Below are 18,935 nucleotides of genomic sequence, written 5' to 3' on the forward strand. Positions count from 1 at the left end.
CTGTACATTGTTAATTTTGGCATAGTTCCAGCCACAGTAAGCATCAATGCAACAAATCATTCAGTTTTGCGTTTAACACAGTGTCGTATTCTGACTTAAATTTGTTCATACTATGTTTTGATTGCTACTGATTTCACCCAAAACCCTAAAACTCTAAAACTCCCATCCAAAGTTGGCAATCCCTTCCTTGGTGTATTTTCAGATTCCAAAGACTAGAGTTGGAATTTGAAACAGTTGGAACAGATCCATCAAATGTCAGCACTGGAACAGACACATTCTTGGAAGGAATATCTGACTAGTCCCAGTGGGATATTGAATTAAGACTTCATATTTTGATTACCGTATTTTTGAAGTTCAGCTTTACAGACAGAAAGTTGGATATTGTATTATAGTTTTGCCATGAATTCCAAATAAACACATATTTTAGTTGTATGAACAGATTTATTTCTCAGATTGGCCAGATTGTCAGTGGACAGTCTGTTGGCTGCAGAGTGGTTACTCAGCTTGCTCGGCCTGGCCTTTTTTGGAGATATTTTAGTGTTGAGAGAGAAATGCCACACACATCTATCTGCTCCAGGTTCTGTGCAAACATTTAGAGAAGCATAGGTTGTGTTGGATCATTACAGTAATAACTCAAGAGAGATCCTGACTCCTCAGCTTTATAAACCATTTACTGTGGTTTGGAAATTAAGCAATGTATTGGAAGACTTTGGAAAAAGAATATTTACTATCAAGTTCTAAAGGGCACAGAAAATGGTGAAAATTGGTGGAAATTATAAAAAAACAAAGAAGAGTCAGAAAAATGAAATAATTTTAAAAACGCCATCTTAATGGCCAGGAAACAAACATTAAGCAGTGACAGAATCGATATGCAAACTGAAGCATAAAGTTGGTGATCTCTATTTTGAAAAAACTGATCAATGAACCAGGAGTAGTGCATTTTGGGACTGAAATATAGCGCCAATACAGAGTGCTTCGGCAATAAACAATGAAAGTGGATTCATTCCGTTTTATTGGTGTGAAAGGAACTTCATCTAGATTTTGAAAAGGGTGAACAAGCAAAATACTTTGACCAACACTATTTGAATGTGTTTTAGATAAATTAGGCATCAATTAGGTATCAATAGCTCTGTCAATTTAGATATTAGGACCAGTTAGGAACACAAGGAACTGCACAGACGCAAGTCTACATAAAATAGTTTTATACCATAAGCCTAAAATAACATGAGAAAACACTTCAACCTGGTAAAACTGTATTAGTACAGACTTCAAGGAACTGGGGGAGTGGAGGTGCCAGTTTCAAAAGAACCACTTCACTCCTCCAAATTTCTTTCTAATTAAGATAAGAAGGGGCTGAAGTAAGTCCACTTCAAAGAGGCCCCAAGGAAAACACCAGAGTTAATCTTTAGCTTGGCCTTAAAGCGCTGAGACTAAATTTAGTGAACTACATCAAAATCCCTTTATTTTCACTCCTTTTTACTGAAGTGCATTTTGTTGACTTGGGCTTGACAGCCGTTAAAAAGCATTATTCATTATATCAATTTCTACAGATTACACTTTATTAGTTCAATCAACTGATTTGCTTGACTGGTTTATTCATGGTTACTCAGCATTTGTAGTAAAAATTTCAGAAGGTTTCAACCTTTCTTTCACCACTTGTACCTTAACCATTTTTTTCAAATATATGAACAGTCTATTTAGCTGTACAACTTCTCTCTGCTCACGTGGTGGTGGTTGTGTGATGAGAGACAGAAGGCTTTTCAGAGAGGCTAAAGAATGTGAGAGGCCTGACTCTGCCAACGGAGAGCCCCCGTCTCCTCCCTACATACATGTTGCAGTCAGGCCTTATTTGGGTACCATCAAGCATTGTATAGCTGCAATGCCCCATGAACCCCCATCTGTTAATTCAGCAGGGCAGACAGACAGGCAGCCATTTGCCTACAGAGATAGCATCGCAGTACTCAGACTCTATAAACGGGTACCAACCTGTAAATGCTGATTAAATGACAGCACACCTAAAAATACGCATGTATCATTCAGTCCCCATTAATTTTAAAACATAATTTGTCTGATCTTTTTAATTAGAAAGCAACATAAAGCTGCACAAACACTAGCTTGCACAAAAACTACTAGTCAACATGCTGTAGTAATGTTATTTATTAATGAGCTATAAAAAGAGACTAAATTGGCAGTAAAAGCAGCAAGATTATTCTACTATAGAGGGTCTTTAATTATTAATAAACACATAAAATCTGAGCCTTAGTAAAGCATATGCTTTATATTACTAATAATAGCTGTAAGTAAGTCTTTACGTCAGCTATTTCTTTGCTATCTTAATCTAAACTTTATTAAACAACTTATTTTAAATAGATGCACTGAAGCAGTTAAGAACCTCAGCGTACTCTAGACCAGTGGCTCCCAAAGATTTTCTGGGCCCCCTATGGATTCCAGTAAAATCCCCCCCCCCCAAAAATAAAAAAAAAAATCAATTGGACACACACACCTTTCAACCAGACATAAACCTATACACATATTTTGTTTTCAAACTCCACTGAAGTTTATTTCAAACTTCAGGTTGCAACAAAACACACTACAAACCATCTTTACAGTGAAACACTTTTGTGTAACTGTTTTTTTTTTTTTTTTCATTCATCCATACTGCTTCTCACCACCCCCCCCCCCCCCCCTGCAATGGCATTGCCACATTTTGGGAACCACTGCTCTGGACAACTTACAAGCAAGGACTCGTCTTTCATATCTACTCTGAATACAAACATTATATGCAAACAAAAATATTGGTTACAGGAATTCACTCACAAAAATCCAACTATTCAGTTTAAAAGAATGCTTATTTCCTATATTTTGTAACTGTATATTATGAGTTGGTATCAATTATCCAACTTATGATACACTCATGTAGTATTTAAAACAAAAATGTATTAAAACAATATATAACGTATTAGATAACTATATCCTTATATTGCTGGAGGAAACTCACTTTAGCCGTCACTCTTTGTTATTAAAAATACTTCAAAAAGTATAACCAATGCGAGGGTAAAAGTTTTGAAAAGGTAACTTTTTAAATTCTTGGGTTATATAAGTCACTATATAATCTGCTGTATAGAATTGCAGGTTAATGTATGCTGATAGGAACAACTTTACCTATTATATAGGAGGATTTCATATGGTTTGAAATTCTGCTTTCGCTGTACTTTGTCTTCTGTTAATATATTAGCCAGGGAGACTCTAATCTGTTTAACTTTGCAGCATGTCAAATGTTGGTAGATATTTCAAATCATTTTTTTTTCAATTGTACTTTTGTTGGAGGAACAATATTGCTTTGGAAACACATCAATTTAAAGACCATTTTAATAGGGAAAGAATCTCTGCATGGCTTTGCTTTGTAAAAAGAAATGCATTACTGTCATAGAAAACATGTTTCTTCATCTTCATCTGAACATTTAGGTGTAGTGTGTCTATTTCATGACCTGTCCCTCAGTGAACAAGACTATACCAGCATATTCTATTCCATCTCCAATTAAGGGAAAGTGGATATAAGAATCCTATTGAAAGGGAAAACACATGGCCAAGCAGAGAGAGAAAGCATGATATGGTCTAATCACCCTAAGCCTTGTCTCTGCAGTCACAAGTGGAGAGTTGGTTACGGCTCGAAAGATTTAGCACAGTTATTATTTCACAAGCACTAGACCTTTTTGTACCCTCTCAGGGAACTTCTCTGCAGTAAATCTGACCTCTCCTCAGAGCCCATTCTGCTACCATGGCCGTTCTGACACTGTGGTCACTCTCAGGCAACATTTGTGGAGCCCAAGAGAAAGGCCAGAGGTGCTTCTGAACAAAAGTGCCGGGTCAAAGAACCCATCAAAGCTTAATGCAAGAAGAGGTTTGCTCTCAGCAGGAAAATCCTGTGAGATTACCATCTCAAATAAATACACAAGTGATTAAACTATTGGTGATCATTCTAAATGTGGGATGCAATGTCTAGGTATGCTTTTGTTAATAAAAGCAATATAACTAATAAATTGTTGAAAGTGATAAACTCATCTGTGCTGGCAATGCTCCGATTCTGGCATAAAAACAGCAGGTATGGACCCTAATCGACCCATATCCGATCGGGACAATGTGGGTCGGGAAACCACAAAATAAAACTAATAACCCTGTCATACCACTGCTTATCTGACTTACATTTCAATTGTGTAGAAAAACCTGATACCACCTTACTATGAATTTGACAATATCATACATAATTTGATATTCAGCTAAAACTGACTGCCATGAGCCCATAAGCTGAAAAACACCACTTCTACAGAACTGATGCAAACTCCCTTAAAATGTTGTGAAAAGGACTCAATAATGACATTACTGAATTTCTTGCTACGCCAAGAGATTCAGTGATCACTGATTGAGATTCACTCACCTCAGCATGCTGGATGCTTGAAGCTGAACTTGGAATATGTACTTTGTAGTTTCAGATGGACAGTTTATTCTTAAATGAGATGGTGCTCTGCTGAAAGTAACACCATCCTGACACAACAATGAATTCCACACCTTTGATCCAGTTACACATGCACTATTCCAAACAGACACAGATCAAAAGTGACACATATACTTTTAAAACATTGACTAAATGACAGGACTTGAGGTTCCAAAAAGCCCTATTCATTTTCTCACATGTAGAGCCATGTGCAGTAATATGCCTACATAAAAGGAAAGATAAAAATTTGCATGATTTCACAAGAATTTTAACAAATAACTCAATTTAAGCTAGAAATGATTGACAAAAAAGAAATTAAAGGTTGCTGTGGAAACCACACTGTGACAGTCCCTTTTGGTCACAAAGTAGGAGCCTCTCATATGTCTACTAAGGCAAGGAGGAATCCAGGAAGCTCTTTTTTTTTAAATGAAAGCTCTTTTTATTCGTGGTCTCAGAGAAAAACACAGCAGAGGAAGTACTGTTCAATTTGATTACACGTAAAGGTCACTCCCGTCCTGGGAACCTGATTTAAGGTTCAGTGTCCTCACACAGTGCTATGATGTCAGTTGTGTTTAGCAAAACAACACTTGTACAACAGTCATAAAAACACTAATTACATTTGGTTTGACGGATGCAAAGGAATATTTATTTTTGAAAATATAACTCAAAGCATGCTTGCTGACTTTTCAAAGGGCGATAATTATTTAATAAGATTATACAAGTCTACGTACACACCTGATGGACTTTTAAGAACAAATGAATTATTATAGGCTGGATTTATATTTACCTAGGCAACCTTCGAATGATAATTTGGCAAACAACTGTCAGACAATTCAGGGTTCTGCTTGGTTTGCTGTTTTCCCGCAAAGTACAGAAGATTCCCTGCCACGTATTAAAGATCAGGACCTCTTCTTCCACAGGCAGGAAAATCCAATCATATGGGAAGGTCATCATTACTATAAAGTATGGAAAGAATTTTAATGGTATCATTAAAGGCACATCATGTATAATTTTAGTGACAAGTGCACTTAAAAACATGTAGATAAAAAGGTTAGAAAGAAAAAGGTTGTAAATAAAGGGTCTTAAAAAATTTAAATAGTTATAAAAACAAACGATAAACGGCTCGTTATCTTTGAATTGGTAGAAAAGGTCTGAAAAACTATTCCTTGATTGTCCTTGACTAACATTGCTGTCAATCAAAGAGGACAAAGCCTGTAGTGTCTTAATTAACAGTGAACCGCAAGGTTTAAAAAGCAAAAGCCTCAAGTCTCAATATAAAAGAGAGTACCAACAAAAGGCTGAATTAGGAGCTACCGGGCTTTTTTCAGCACTCACATAAAGGTCATTGTGGATTTAGTTTCTCACTTCTTACCAGTCAATTATTTATGGGATGAACACACAGGTTGCTCAAGCAGCTGTGGCAAACCATTCGCACACCACTGAAAAAACACAGGAGAGAAAAAGACAAATCGCTGCCAGGCTTTGAGCAAAAACCACAGTAATTTTAAATGGTTCAAGTGAATTCCTATTTCAACCCCTTAATGTTTGGTTTACAACAGAAATAACTGATTTAGACACTGTACAAGAAAACACCGGTGTTTAATAATATTTTTTTCCTATGGCTTTAAGCTAATACGAGGTTTTTTTGTTTTTTTTCCGAAATTCTTTTTACCACAATGCACATTTTTACTTACATCGATTTGTTTTATTTGCAAAATTTTACTATTTATCAAATAGCAATATAAGGTATAGAACTTCACTCCAGCTGGCATAGCAACAGCCAGGATTAGTACATTAGTACCAGAATGTCTTACATGTTTTCTTCATAAAAACACAGTTAAGCACTAGATATGTGTCAGTATGAGATGCAAGTTAAAAATGCAGTAGTTTCATTATATCATGGTATTAACAATTAAATTGCTTTAAAAAACAGCTTAGCAACTGTATTTTCAAAAGAGGAATCACCTTTATAACTGTGATGTTTGCTGATTGTTTAGTTTCCATGCTGAAAATGTTCATGATTATAGCAAATACAAATGTTTTCAAATGGCCAAATTTGCCTTTTATATACATATGAGAAACATATTAGCCTTCGTTTAGACAGCTGACTGGTAGTGTGCAGCAATGGGTGGAGAAAGGGTGGTACAAAAACACAGGTCTATAAGACACTTTATTTAACATTAATTTATTAGTATTAGTGTAAAAACAGCATTTTGAACAGTCAAAATTGTATTGCGTATTTTCTTTTTGCAGTTTTAAAAGGGTTGCATTTTGAAAGCTATGCATATTTCATGACACTGGTAACTGTTCATCACCTACCACTCAGTGAAACAGAGATCTGTTCTGTGTGTTCATATCTGCACAGAAGCGCTGTTCAAGCTGCTGAACACAATTTTATTTTCAGTCTCTTTGCCCATCTGTTACTTTTGCTGCTTAATGTATGGTTTAAGCAGTCTTCCATAACTTTAAATCTTTCAAAATACAATGAATGATTTTCCCTTACAATAAAAATTTTAATTATGTGAAGTTGTGTCTTTTTTGTGTGGGAGCCTGCTGCAGGCAGCGATTAAGTCAAGGTTACAGATACAACAGAGACAATCAGATGAATTAAAGGGCAGCCTAATACATTCTGTTGCTTCTAGTTCTAACTTTCCTTGTTTGTATTGGGCCTGTGAATAAAGTTTTACTCTGAGTGGGCTGAACTTTGCTGCACTGAAGAATGTTTTATTAAGAGAAACACATAAGTCAACACTCCTGTGACACATACGGCTGCCAGCACTTCAACTTTTCTTGTAAGAAAGGATTTTATTTTTTAAACTGTGCTGTGTGGATATACTTGCTTGAGAAAAGAGTTGGAAAACACATATTTAAAAAAGATCTTAGTATATGTTTGTAGTTGGCCTTAGCTATTTTATGAACTGACATTTCATATATTATTGAAAATGTTTGTGAGATCAGGAAGACAAAATAAATTGTTGAACTTAATGTTTTCATGGTGTGAAGGTACACCAAGGAGGAAAAGAAAGACGATAAACAGCAACATGGCTATGTGTGAAAATGCAGGAAAAAACAAAGAAACATGAGAATACAGGAAGAGAGGACCTGACAAAAGAGGACAAGCTATTTCTTGACCCCTCAATGCACAGTGTTTGCTCTCTTGTCAGACCGAATAATGCTGGACTGTTTGCTGAAAGCAACAGTGTGAGGCCGTAGAATATAAAAAACCCCATCCCGGTCCCACAGAGTCATGAGCACCATACTAATAAAGCTGGGAATTTGGTGTGCCTGTTTTCAAGGTTGGCCTTCACTGGAGTCATTTGAACAAACATGTTTCAGCTGCATTTCACAGTCGTTACTTACAAATCCCCAACATGCGGAAGGGCTTTTGCCTGAAAGGAAAATGCTCCTTGCAAAAATAAAATGGTAATTCTTAAATAGGTGTTGGATGACTCTTTGTCCTTTGTTTACAGCTGGCGAAAAGGAGACATCCAGCTGAACAGCAAAAACCTGCATGTTAAAGATAAGAATGCTGTTCTGCATTCATAAAAAGAGGAATGAAATTTTCTAAGCATTTACTGTTGTTATTGTCTCTTGCTTGTAATCTTAGACGGATGATTAGTCTGTGCAGCAGAACAAAAACCCTTGGATGTAAATTTCCACTGGCAAGTTAAAAGCACATCTAGGGATGCTTAGAACATATTATGCCATAGATTGGGTTTTTTTTCAGCCTGTGCATGCAAATTATTGTTAGTGTGGCACTGAGATGTTGAACAAACAATTTTGTTTTTCACATGGATAAACAGTTACATTATTGCTTCATGGACTAATTTGAACACCACAACCTAATTTAATATGCAATAATATGGTTCACAACAAGACTGCTAAAAAATGCAAAACCTCTGAACAAGCACAGCAGTTCACATGCCAGTATGGTAATGTCATTTATTTCTCAATCTATTATGGAATGCCTTAATCGAAATGAGTCTTTAAGGTACAATGAATGCCCTTTAAACTATTTTTCATTTGTAGTGCATAATATCATCATAAACTAGGGTTGAAACCTTTGAAAGCAAGTACAAAACATTAATGAGCCTCAAGTGGGCTTTTATTTGGTTTTAAAAGCAAATAATTATTTTAAAAGTATGCTTTTCTGGACAAAAAAAACACCTTTTTAGTCAAAACCAGGAAGGCACTATACAATAAAACATGTATGAGGGATGGAAATTTGAGTAGTTCCGTTCCTTGCAATTGTTAATCTCTCTACCTAATGATTACACTTGTCGGCTCCAATAACATGAGACGTATTTGCATGATGCCATATTGTACACGCTCTGGTCTAAGACATGTCCAAGATGGCGTCACAGAAGAAGAAGTCCAAAGTGTGGCTACATTTCACAAAAAACATACGATACCAGGGCCAATTGCAATACCGGTACTTTAAAAGGACGAAACATGTCCAACATGCTCAAGTATTTGACCACACAACATGAAATTAATTTGCACAAATATAAAGTGATTGATACGTTGCTTATGAACAATTGTGACTCTCAAAACGGAGCTTCTCGCTCACAGCATCTTCTGCCTTAAATATCTAAAGTAACATTAGACTTCTCCAGGTCCTGTTTATTACATTAATGTTAGCCACTTCCATCATCTCATGTAAACCTTCAGTTGATGAGGACAGCCAGAGGGAGGCTGGCTCAGAGGCTGGCTCACACACTCGTTTGCTAAACCTTTCATCAATGCAGGGTAAAATGACACGGTCAAAAATAAATAATACAAAACATCTGAGAGGGTGTTTTTCACAGCTGGAGGTACCTTAAGTCCTGAAAGATTTCAAATTCTTCCTGAAACAACAGACATGCAAATTGTAAAAACTGTTCATGCAGCCAAACTCATTTGTATTTTTATTTTATTTCCTAATTCGCTGAGAATCAATCCGAGAATCAATAAGAAATCAAATTAATAAGTGAGATCTATAATGGAATCGGAATTGCTAAATTCTTTTCAACTCCCATTCCTGCATATATATTTTTTTGACATTACATCTGGAACAACAAAATATTCAAACCAAATATTACTTGATGGCAGAAGTAATTTTATAGATTACTTTTTGAAGAAAAAACAATTTTAACAGTAGTACACTGAACACCTGGTTGAGCTAAGCAGAGGTAAACAAAGGATTCTTCTCACCCATCAAAAATATACCTGGTTTAGAAACATGTGTTGCCCCAGGATTATGAAACAACTGAAAATGTTAGATGTAAGAGAAGCAACAAGACAAAGCTGATGGAAGAGGACATAACACAGTTTATGTCCCCCCTAGGACAGATAGCTCAGACCACCAGGCGATAACAGTTGTTTGTGACCATAAAATTTATCAGGAAAGAAAATCCTCTATTTTATCCAGGTGTAGCTGTAGCAGTGTTGTATTTGACTGCAGATTCTGTTAGAAAATTTAAGCTTTTCCTTCAGCTAGAACCTTCATAGCATTGTGTTAAAATGACTTCTTAGGGCTTTTTTTTTGTTGATGTAAAAATATATATATACACATTAACATACTTATTTAGTTAGAGATCTGACAGTGTCCTCAAAATGTTTCGTGAATAATTAGAATAACCCTAGAAATGCATGTTCTCCTTTGAGTGCATTACCCATATGCCACTATTTGCTTGAATCTGGAATGTAATTACTGTATCTTTGTGTGTGTGAATTGAGCAAGCAGGTGTTGAATGTCTGCCTTGGGAGCAGCAGAAGCTGCTAACAGATTTGAGAAAGTAGCTGAAAAGTGGAAATGGCCGGATTATGTGGGAGATGAAGTGAAAATAGTGGAATCAAAGATGAAATAGGATGCTGCAGAATAGCAATAGAATAATAACAATGAAATGAGAGATAGAGGGAGAGGAGGAGATAGCCCTTTTGTTTCTTTAAACACAAACCCCAATGGAGTTCATCAATTATGGGGTGGTTTCATTGCAGTATTCAGCCTGTATCTGTACATGCTGAAATACACCTGTTTGCACCTTGTAGAATCTAGAAGATTATTTTTACGACTCAACACCCAGATCACTGATACATCTGAGGAAAGTTGTTTAGCATTTTTGGATCTAATTTCTTCCTGAGAGCTAGAAGAAGATGAACTAGACATGACAACAGCTTAATTACTGTGGTGGGGTTAAACCAACACAAGTAAAACCATGGACTGATTATGTTGAAAAAAGCAAGACTTGCACAATACCTGTATGATTACCTTATATAAAGTATTTTTATCATGGATTTGTTTGGAGAAACCAAAGAGCTGACAGTCCCAGGAATAAACTTAGCAGAGATGGTCAGAACTGGAGCACAAACTTTAACATCTAGAGTGCTACCAAAGGTTAGTGTTTTTAGTGTTTAGAATTTTTGTTATAAGCAGTCATTCACTCAGGAGCCGGTTTGTTTAGTCTCCAATCTACTGCACTCAGACAACAACTCAATAAGCAACTCTTCTGATTTCCTCCTGGTCACTTTATAGATCGCAGCATAATTCTCCACTTTATGGATTCAAAATTAAGCTGAGTTTATGCTTTGATATAACTACTTTTCTCTTGAGTGACCTTTGTGTTGTGCATTGATGCCAGAGTTTGGTATTCCAAGTTTTGGCTGTGCTCCTGGCTGCCTGATGTTTGCTTCTTTTCCTTCATACTTTTTTGCCTTTTTAGGATTATGGAAATTAATACAGCAATTGCGGGATCTAAGTCAAAACTTTATATGTTATATGCCCTTTAAATTTAAAATTTAAATTACTGCTTTTAGCATACTGATTTTTTCACAACGCCTGACAGGCACAAAAATCCCCAATTTCAAAAAAAATTGACCAGTAATAACCTTCAAAGCTTTTAGTGGTAACTATTATGCATAAGCCAATTATTTGGGGATTTAAAGAATGATTGGAGCACAGTATGAGACTGCCCAGTTGTCTAGACCTGCACCCTCTGGTTCTTTTTTTTTCCATCTTCCTATTTGCTTGCTAATATGTAACTCTTCACTCCCAGCTCAACTGCTGGAAAACTAAGATAAGCCCCTGCTTGGTCTAGTTAATTTCTGTCAGTAACACCTTCCTGTTTTCTTCATGGGGGAAGGGTTCATTCAAACTCTGCACAATTTTCATGTTTTTAGATTTGGGTTTAGCTTCTCTTAAAGTTTCTTTATTACCCATCTGTGACAAAAACAGAAAAGATTAGGGACGGCAGATCGAAACATTCAACAATGCAAAACTTCAACTGCTTACAGACTAGAACAAATGTTGTACTGGATGTTTTGGAAATATTTGTATAATTATACATGGTGCAGTGAAGAGGTATTTGGTATTTTCCCCTAATCAGATTTCTTGTGTTTTTGTCCCATATAACTGCTTCATACATGAAACAAATTTCAAAATACAACAAAGTTAACCTAAGTAAAAACAACTGATGTTTTCATTTGCAAATGGAAAAAAAGCTTCCAAAACCAATAAGCTACACTACACTAACTACATTTTTGTAACAAATCATACCGACAGTGCTGTAAAAAAATATTTTTATCCCATTTCAGAATAATTTCCTTTTTTGATTTTTTTGTCACATTTTAGATCACTTAACAATTTTACTACCTACAACCAGACGTGAGGCTGCTTTAACTCTCCATGGTCCAAGTGATTTTCTGTAAAAAAAAATGGAACAAGAAATCCTGGAATAGAATGTCCAGCCATTAGTTTTTGACCTTAAACTAAAAATAACTTTGTTTTATACAGTAGGGAAGTGATCTGAAGCACATTGGTGTGTCTACCTATGAAATGTAAAATAAAATAAAACAATAAAAAAACCACACAAGGATTTAGTGACCTAGTCTAAATCTGGACTTAAATTCTGTTGTTGATCCTAAGCAACATTTAATGTTGGAAACTCATTTTCTGTGGCTGATTTAAAACAATTCTGCAACAATATGCCAGCATTCCTGATGGAAAACTTGCCAGTAATAACAAACATTTGATGACAACTGTTGTTGCCAAGGTAAGCACAATCAGTTATTAAGCTTACCGGGTAATTATTTTTTCTCATGGGTTGGTGTGAAAAGCTTTTTGACTTTTAATAAACAAAACTACCATTCAAAAACTGTTTTTTGGTTTAACTCTGGTTATTTTTGTCTGGTGCTACAATTTGTGTGATAAGAAAAAGCTAAATCTGAAGAAATCTGAATACAGCACCGCACACAGTCATCTAAACAGACAAAGAAACATATCAGGTTTCAGCTTTATTCTAACAAAGACAAGTCTTGCTTGTACTTGAAAAATTGGTCATTTGATAATTCCCTTTTTGTAAACTGCAATTGAACACCATCATTTTTATGCCTTGTTAAAGGCTGACATTACAAAGATAATCTTTGACCACTAAATAGCAAAACTAAAAGAAATCACTGATTTCATTCCTCACCCTTTGAGGCAGGCACATTTTCTCAGAAATGTGGAGATCTAAGATTCTCCTACACATGCCAGCATGCATCTTACTTTACACCTAATCATGTCAATGGTGAGCTCTATTCGAATGCAGATGAAGCCACTACTACCCTACTACATTTCACTACTTGTCAACATAGGAGGTGTTTGGGGAGTGAACTGCACATCAGCACATTCATGTCATCACTTCAGGCGACAGGAAGCAACTTGACGCCTTGCTCTCACCAACAGCAGCACCAACAAAGCACTTCTATCTTTCAACTCCTCGGTTTCTTCCCTCTTCCCATTTCTCGACAAGCTGATACCTTATATCCTGTCTATCAGACCACACTTATGGAAAGCATGTGGTGGAGAGCAGAGGCTTGAACCACAATGAAAACCTTCTAAAGGTTTCATCAGCATTTTTTATGAGATTGGCTTTTCAAAGATAATGTCATACTCTAGACCTTGAGTTAGAAAAGGAACAATACTTAGAAGGTTTCCATCAGGTTGCTCCATACTCACAATTCACCCCAATGTTATACTTATTTGGCATACTGACTAAAAAAAAATACAACTCTGTTTTTTACGTTGCTGTAAACAAGAGAGAAAATGACAAGAAATCAGCAACAAAACAGTTTTTCATCAACCGCAGTTGTAGCCAAGAAATTTGATGAACAATTTTAGATCTCTGATTAAAGAATCAGGCAGCTGGTCTCACAATGGACCTGGGATGGATCCTTTCATTGTGCCACTGTGAATCTGCATAATAAGTGCACATAAAAGAGGTGTATCATGCAAGGAGTTCAAATAGCTAACCCAAGCCTCATCTGAAGAGAGCTGGGACATTACGGACCAGCTGTCAGGGGCTTAATATGCAGCAATGCTGAGAAGAGAAGCTCCAGCCCACTGCTGGGATTTGGGGGCCAAAAAACACATTATCCAGAGTGATTTAGCAAAACCAACAAAAGCCTTGCAAATGTGAAAAAAGGAGATGTCACTGCAGCAGCTTTAGTATTAATGACACCCACTCTGTCAAAACTATCTTATAAAGTTGTTTTTAATATGTTAAAAACTGCTCCCTCTGTGTGAGGCTGACATTTTTATTTAGCTTCTATTAAAATGTACACAGCACTTAATTGTGATGAGTTTCTTTTTGTTACAGATGCTGATGTCATTTGTATTTTCTTACATGCATTTGTCAGCCTTTACAGTTTTGAGAACTGGGACAATCCATAAAGAAGCTGTCAAAATTAAAAGCTAGCCTAAGCTAAGGAGCATTTGACTCTTGAGACAACCTCAGTTCTGCTAAACTGATATCCTAAGGCAGTCATGACGACACATATTATCTTTTCACAGGACAAGTCTGAGCCTGGGATTTTGATACTTTTGGGAATTCGTCTTTGCTTTGTTAACCTTGGCTCTACACTTGCTGATGGCACATTAAGGCAAAGGGAAACGTTTGATCATTCAGGGTTACCTTTTATTTTTCTCAAGGTAAAATGAGAGTAAAACACAAATTCTTTGAGACTGAATCAATGACAATGTTATCAACAATGAAAAGTCTTATTAGTAGAATTTGGTTCACATACTTGTCGAAAAACTAGACATGGGTCAGATAGATGGAAATAGTGTTAAGTTTCACAGCAAACTCAAATTAGGCTGTTGGGAAATATGTCCGGTTCCAGAAAAACAGTGGCAGTCATGGTGTGGAAACTATCTAACCACCACCAAACATTTCTTTCTGAAGCTGCTACTGTGAAACTCCAAGTGGACATGTTAGGGAATAAACTTTATATATATTGCAGTATGCTGTATTATAGCTATAGTGGAGGCTGGTATGGAAAATTAGAAAGACAGCAAGGGAGCAAAAAAATGACCCAAATTACTAACCAAATTAAAAAGATTAGCCTAAATCCTCACTCTAATTTGCGTGTGTGCGTGCATGGGCGTGTGTGTGTGTGTGTGTGTGTGTTTATTCCCAACATGAAGCAGCTGTTTCCCAGGAAAAGCTCAGCAATCAAATGTCAGGTTTCTAATCACAAAATGTGAAAAACAAACAAGAAACAAGCACAGGCAGAAGCTGAAAAATAACTTTATGCCCCCCAAATCTCCTTAAAAGACGATAACATGACCAGCTATGTAATTTCCTGAGTTTTACAGCATGCCTTATGCATATGATTCATACCATACAGGTTCCAAGGACAGAGAAATGTAACAGTCCACAAGAAAAGTATAGCCCATACAGTTTCATTAATAACAGGACAGAAGAACAGAAAAAACCTGCAGAGTCATCACCTAAGCTGTGATGGGAATAATATAGTATACTAACCTCACAACTGCATGTGAGTGCATGTTCTATCTTACTTTTGTTGTACTCTAGCACGCTATGGGGAGTAAAATAATCCCTCCAAACCCAGAGTCAAACAGGATGAGGGACAAGAGAGATGGAGTGTGTGCTCTGTGTCACAGGCGATTACACGCTGGCAACATGGAAGATGTTGACAACCAACATATCAGATATAACTGGAGGCCTGAAATGGCTCAGAGGATTTATCAGCTGAAAGCACTTAGTGACTTCAGCTTACCTTATTTCATGACGCAGAAATAACAAGCAAAACATACTTTTTAAGCTTGCAGAAGTGTATTAAAGACAAAAACACTTCACTAAATTCAAAGAAATCTCTACTTTGTAATTATTCGCAATAATTTCTCAACAAATCTGAATTGTTGACTTGACTCTCTACTGAATTCTTGTAGTCAAATTCCTTTCAGACTTCTTTCAAGAACTGAGCTCTTAATGATCTATTTCAGTCTCCAGGTTCCCCAGGAAAAGGAAAAACAACATAGAAGAAAGTCTGGAATGAAAAACAAAGACCACAGCAGTTGTGTCTGTCATTAGGAACATCTGTAATGTTGACTGACTGGCTGGAAGCAGACAGGGATCCAACTCAACAAACAACTACCTGGGAATGCCAGGGCTTGTGTGTGTTCAGGTAAGCTCACCTGAATGCACTTGAATCCCCAGGAGACAAGGAGAGTGCTGGAGTCCACCAAAACACATCAATTAACTGATTTAAAATGACAAGAGCAGTCCCATTCCTTGTGAACACACATACATATAAACACAAACATCCATATACCAATTTGGTTTCAAACAAAAGACTTTTCAAGTAATTATGGAGATTTTTGCTTTAAAGCTGTGTTTGCGCCTTTGTTTTGCAGGTGTTAAGTTACTTCAAAGCAGTAGTCTAAGCCTTGTCTTCCCTTCTTTGGAAAAAAAGAGCTTTAAAGGCATATGAGTTAGCTTTAAGTAAAAATAACCTGTCAGTAGTGTGGATAAATATGCTATTTATTGCTATAGATTCTGGACTTCAACAAAAACAATCCTATTTTAAATAATGATATTGTGGAAAATATTAAGATTTAATCACAATTTGTAGCTTATTAAAGGTGAAAGAGACATCTTAAGCTTTTATGTGGCTAAGTCAAATTGATAAAACATTGAAATGAAATTCTAAATTGGCCTTTAACGCAACATGTAAGTCTAAAAAAAAAAGTGTATAAAGCCGGAGATTAATTGCCGCAGAGAGGAACCCCGGCCCCTGGCAGTTCAATTACAAAACAAAGTCACAGTAAGTCAATGGCAAGTAAGCTAATAGATAAAATTTAATATCACTTTCAACAAAGTACAGTAACATTGTGGGCTGCAGTCCAATTAATCTAAGTACATAAAAGAAGTATAATAAATGGCTTGTCACTATCTATTTACGCAGTGCTTCATTTTTAGATTGATAACAATTGTTTTGCTTTTATCATATTGATGTAAACACATCCAAAAAGGAGAATACATATGCATTTGCCATAATATTTACATGCACAGTCACAGAAGACAACCTTTCATTCCAGAGTTTTATGTATCTGGACATAAGAAAATGGATATGTAACGTATTTGTTTGAGAGGACGGCTATCAGAAGTAACATAAAAGAGGTACACAATAGATCCTTACTGGTCATCAATTTATATATATATATATATATATATATATATCAGTTCACTTATGGCATATTAATTAAATCATCTGCTCAGTCTCAAATCTTGCTTGTCACAGTGGCATCCTCCTCTGACTCAATGTAAACATATATTGAAGACACATTGATTCACCATCCTGTGTCCTAGATGTATTTGATGAGTCTGGAAATATTTCAAGCTTCAAAATAAACCTGGCTAAAAGTGACATTTTCATGCTGGAAATCCAGATTTGGAATAATTAAACACCCCCTAAAAAATTAAAACATCTATTAAATGCTGGCTTATTTAGATCCTTAAATATACATAAAACATAAAACTACATAAAACATGTTTTGGAAAGGGTGAGTTTCATCAATTAAATTTAAACATTGCCTTCTTCCAGACAAATCTAGTCAGAAATATGAATGAATAATATTCATATTGGTGTGGTGGTCTACGTATAAATTAATTTCTGCATGTTTCAGAAAAGTGATCAAATTGCACTTTTTAAATATAGTCCAATGGGTCAAAATGAGGCTGATCACTCATACTCACATGTCATACTTCATATTGATGCTTTGCCAGTTACTACTTTTATTTCCCATTTCCTAAAACCAATGGCATAAATAAATGCGATACAGCATGCTGGAAAAATAGTATAACACTATTTCTTGATTTATGTCTGTTCTGATCCCCATTTGGTCTAAACTATTCTCATTAAATATGACTGAAATGTGAAAATAGGTATGGTTTATCTGAGTTGCACAACCTTAAAAGCAGACAATGACTGAAATATCTAAAATTACTTTAGTCAGTTGTCAAAATGAACAACAAATGGTTGGTAGAAACTATTTCATAAATACAAAACAGCACAGAAATAAACAGCAACCACCAAAGTTCTCAACATTCTCAACATAAATGGCTGATAAAGACACACAGAAAACAATTACTTCAAACATATTGCTGCTATAGGTGGTTCAATTAAAAGATGCAATTAATTCTTACTTAAAAACATTTTCTACTTTTTCTAATTGGTGTGATCTTTGTTGAATAAATCCTGACAGCATAGCTCTATAGATTTCGTTTTTACAGAAGCCAACACTCTAAATCATTTTTATGATATCCTGATACCAAAAAGACCAGATGTCAGAAAGGGTGCACTTGCTTTTTATGATGACAGTATTTCCGTGACAATGGCATGTGCAAAGGAGGTAGCACACATATTGAGATACTGGCAATCAGCAGCAAAAACACTTTCTCTACATGCGCTTCAAGTAGTAAACACACGGATAGTTCACATCTGTTGGCACAATCTCCTGCAATTACCATAAGCAGCTGCACCATCAAAAGCAACTATTTACTGAGGGGGGAAAAAACATTTCAAAGTTTTAGTGGCTAAATGAGGTTGAAGTGAGAAGGAGAATGTTTTCCGTTGTTTAACATGACATGGCGCAGCTGTGTGCTGGAGAACACCATTCAGCTCCTCCACAACACGGCTGTTCAAAGAGCTGCAAGCACCGTCTGGGGAATCAGGGCTGCCACCAGCGTAGCTCAAATCTCATTGAAAAAATGTTCACTGACTGCCTCACCAGGTGCACTGCAGTACGTGACAAGTCCTTGTGGATGGGTAGACCAACTACGGTACTTAAAAAAGGCAGGAAAACTTTAAAGCGCAATTCAAATGTCACAGAATGATAATTATGGTCAGTGTCGAAAAAGCTGTAATTGATGCGGAAGAGAACATGCTGTTTAGAATCACCTTTTTAAATGTAAAAGCAACATAAAAATTATTGTGAGACCTGAGAAAGTGCTTTTATCAGCGCTGGAAAACAAACTACTGGTGTGGGATTTGGGTATGTCATTAAGAGAGGGAGAAAACCGGCAAAGATCCCTGACAAATAACTCAGGTGTGGTAATAACAGGTGGACTGATGGAGCCTCACCAACAAAGAAGTTTCTCCTTTGCTCAAAACGAGCAAG

The 18,935-nt window shown here is 36.2% G+C and overlaps 2 protein-coding genes across 2 annotated transcripts in view; one reads left to right on the forward strand and one right to left on the reverse strand.

The window, feature by feature from the left end:
• LOC102226984 (FRAS1-related extracellular matrix protein 2-like) overlaps positions 1-18,935 on the reverse strand; it is a 60,452-nt gene that overhangs the window by 34,430 nt on the left and 7,087 nt on the right. The window lies entirely within an intron of this gene.
• The window catches only part of LOC102226727 (short transient receptor potential channel 4-like), a 33,223-nt gene continuing 30,171 nt past the window's right edge, over positions 15,884-18,935 (forward strand). The window contains exon 1 of the mRNA XM_023351826.1: positions 15,884-15,940. The gene's annotated coding sequence lies outside the window, so the exon portion shown is untranslated. The remainder of the gene's footprint in view (positions 15,941-18,935) is intronic.

Source organism: Xiphophorus maculatus, chromosome 18 (assembly GCF_002775205.1).
Source record: "Xiphophorus maculatus strain JP 163 A chromosome 18, X_maculatus-5.0-male, whole genome shotgun sequence".
NCBI lineage: Eukaryota > Metazoa > Chordata > Actinopteri > Cyprinodontiformes > Poeciliidae > Xiphophorus > Xiphophorus maculatus.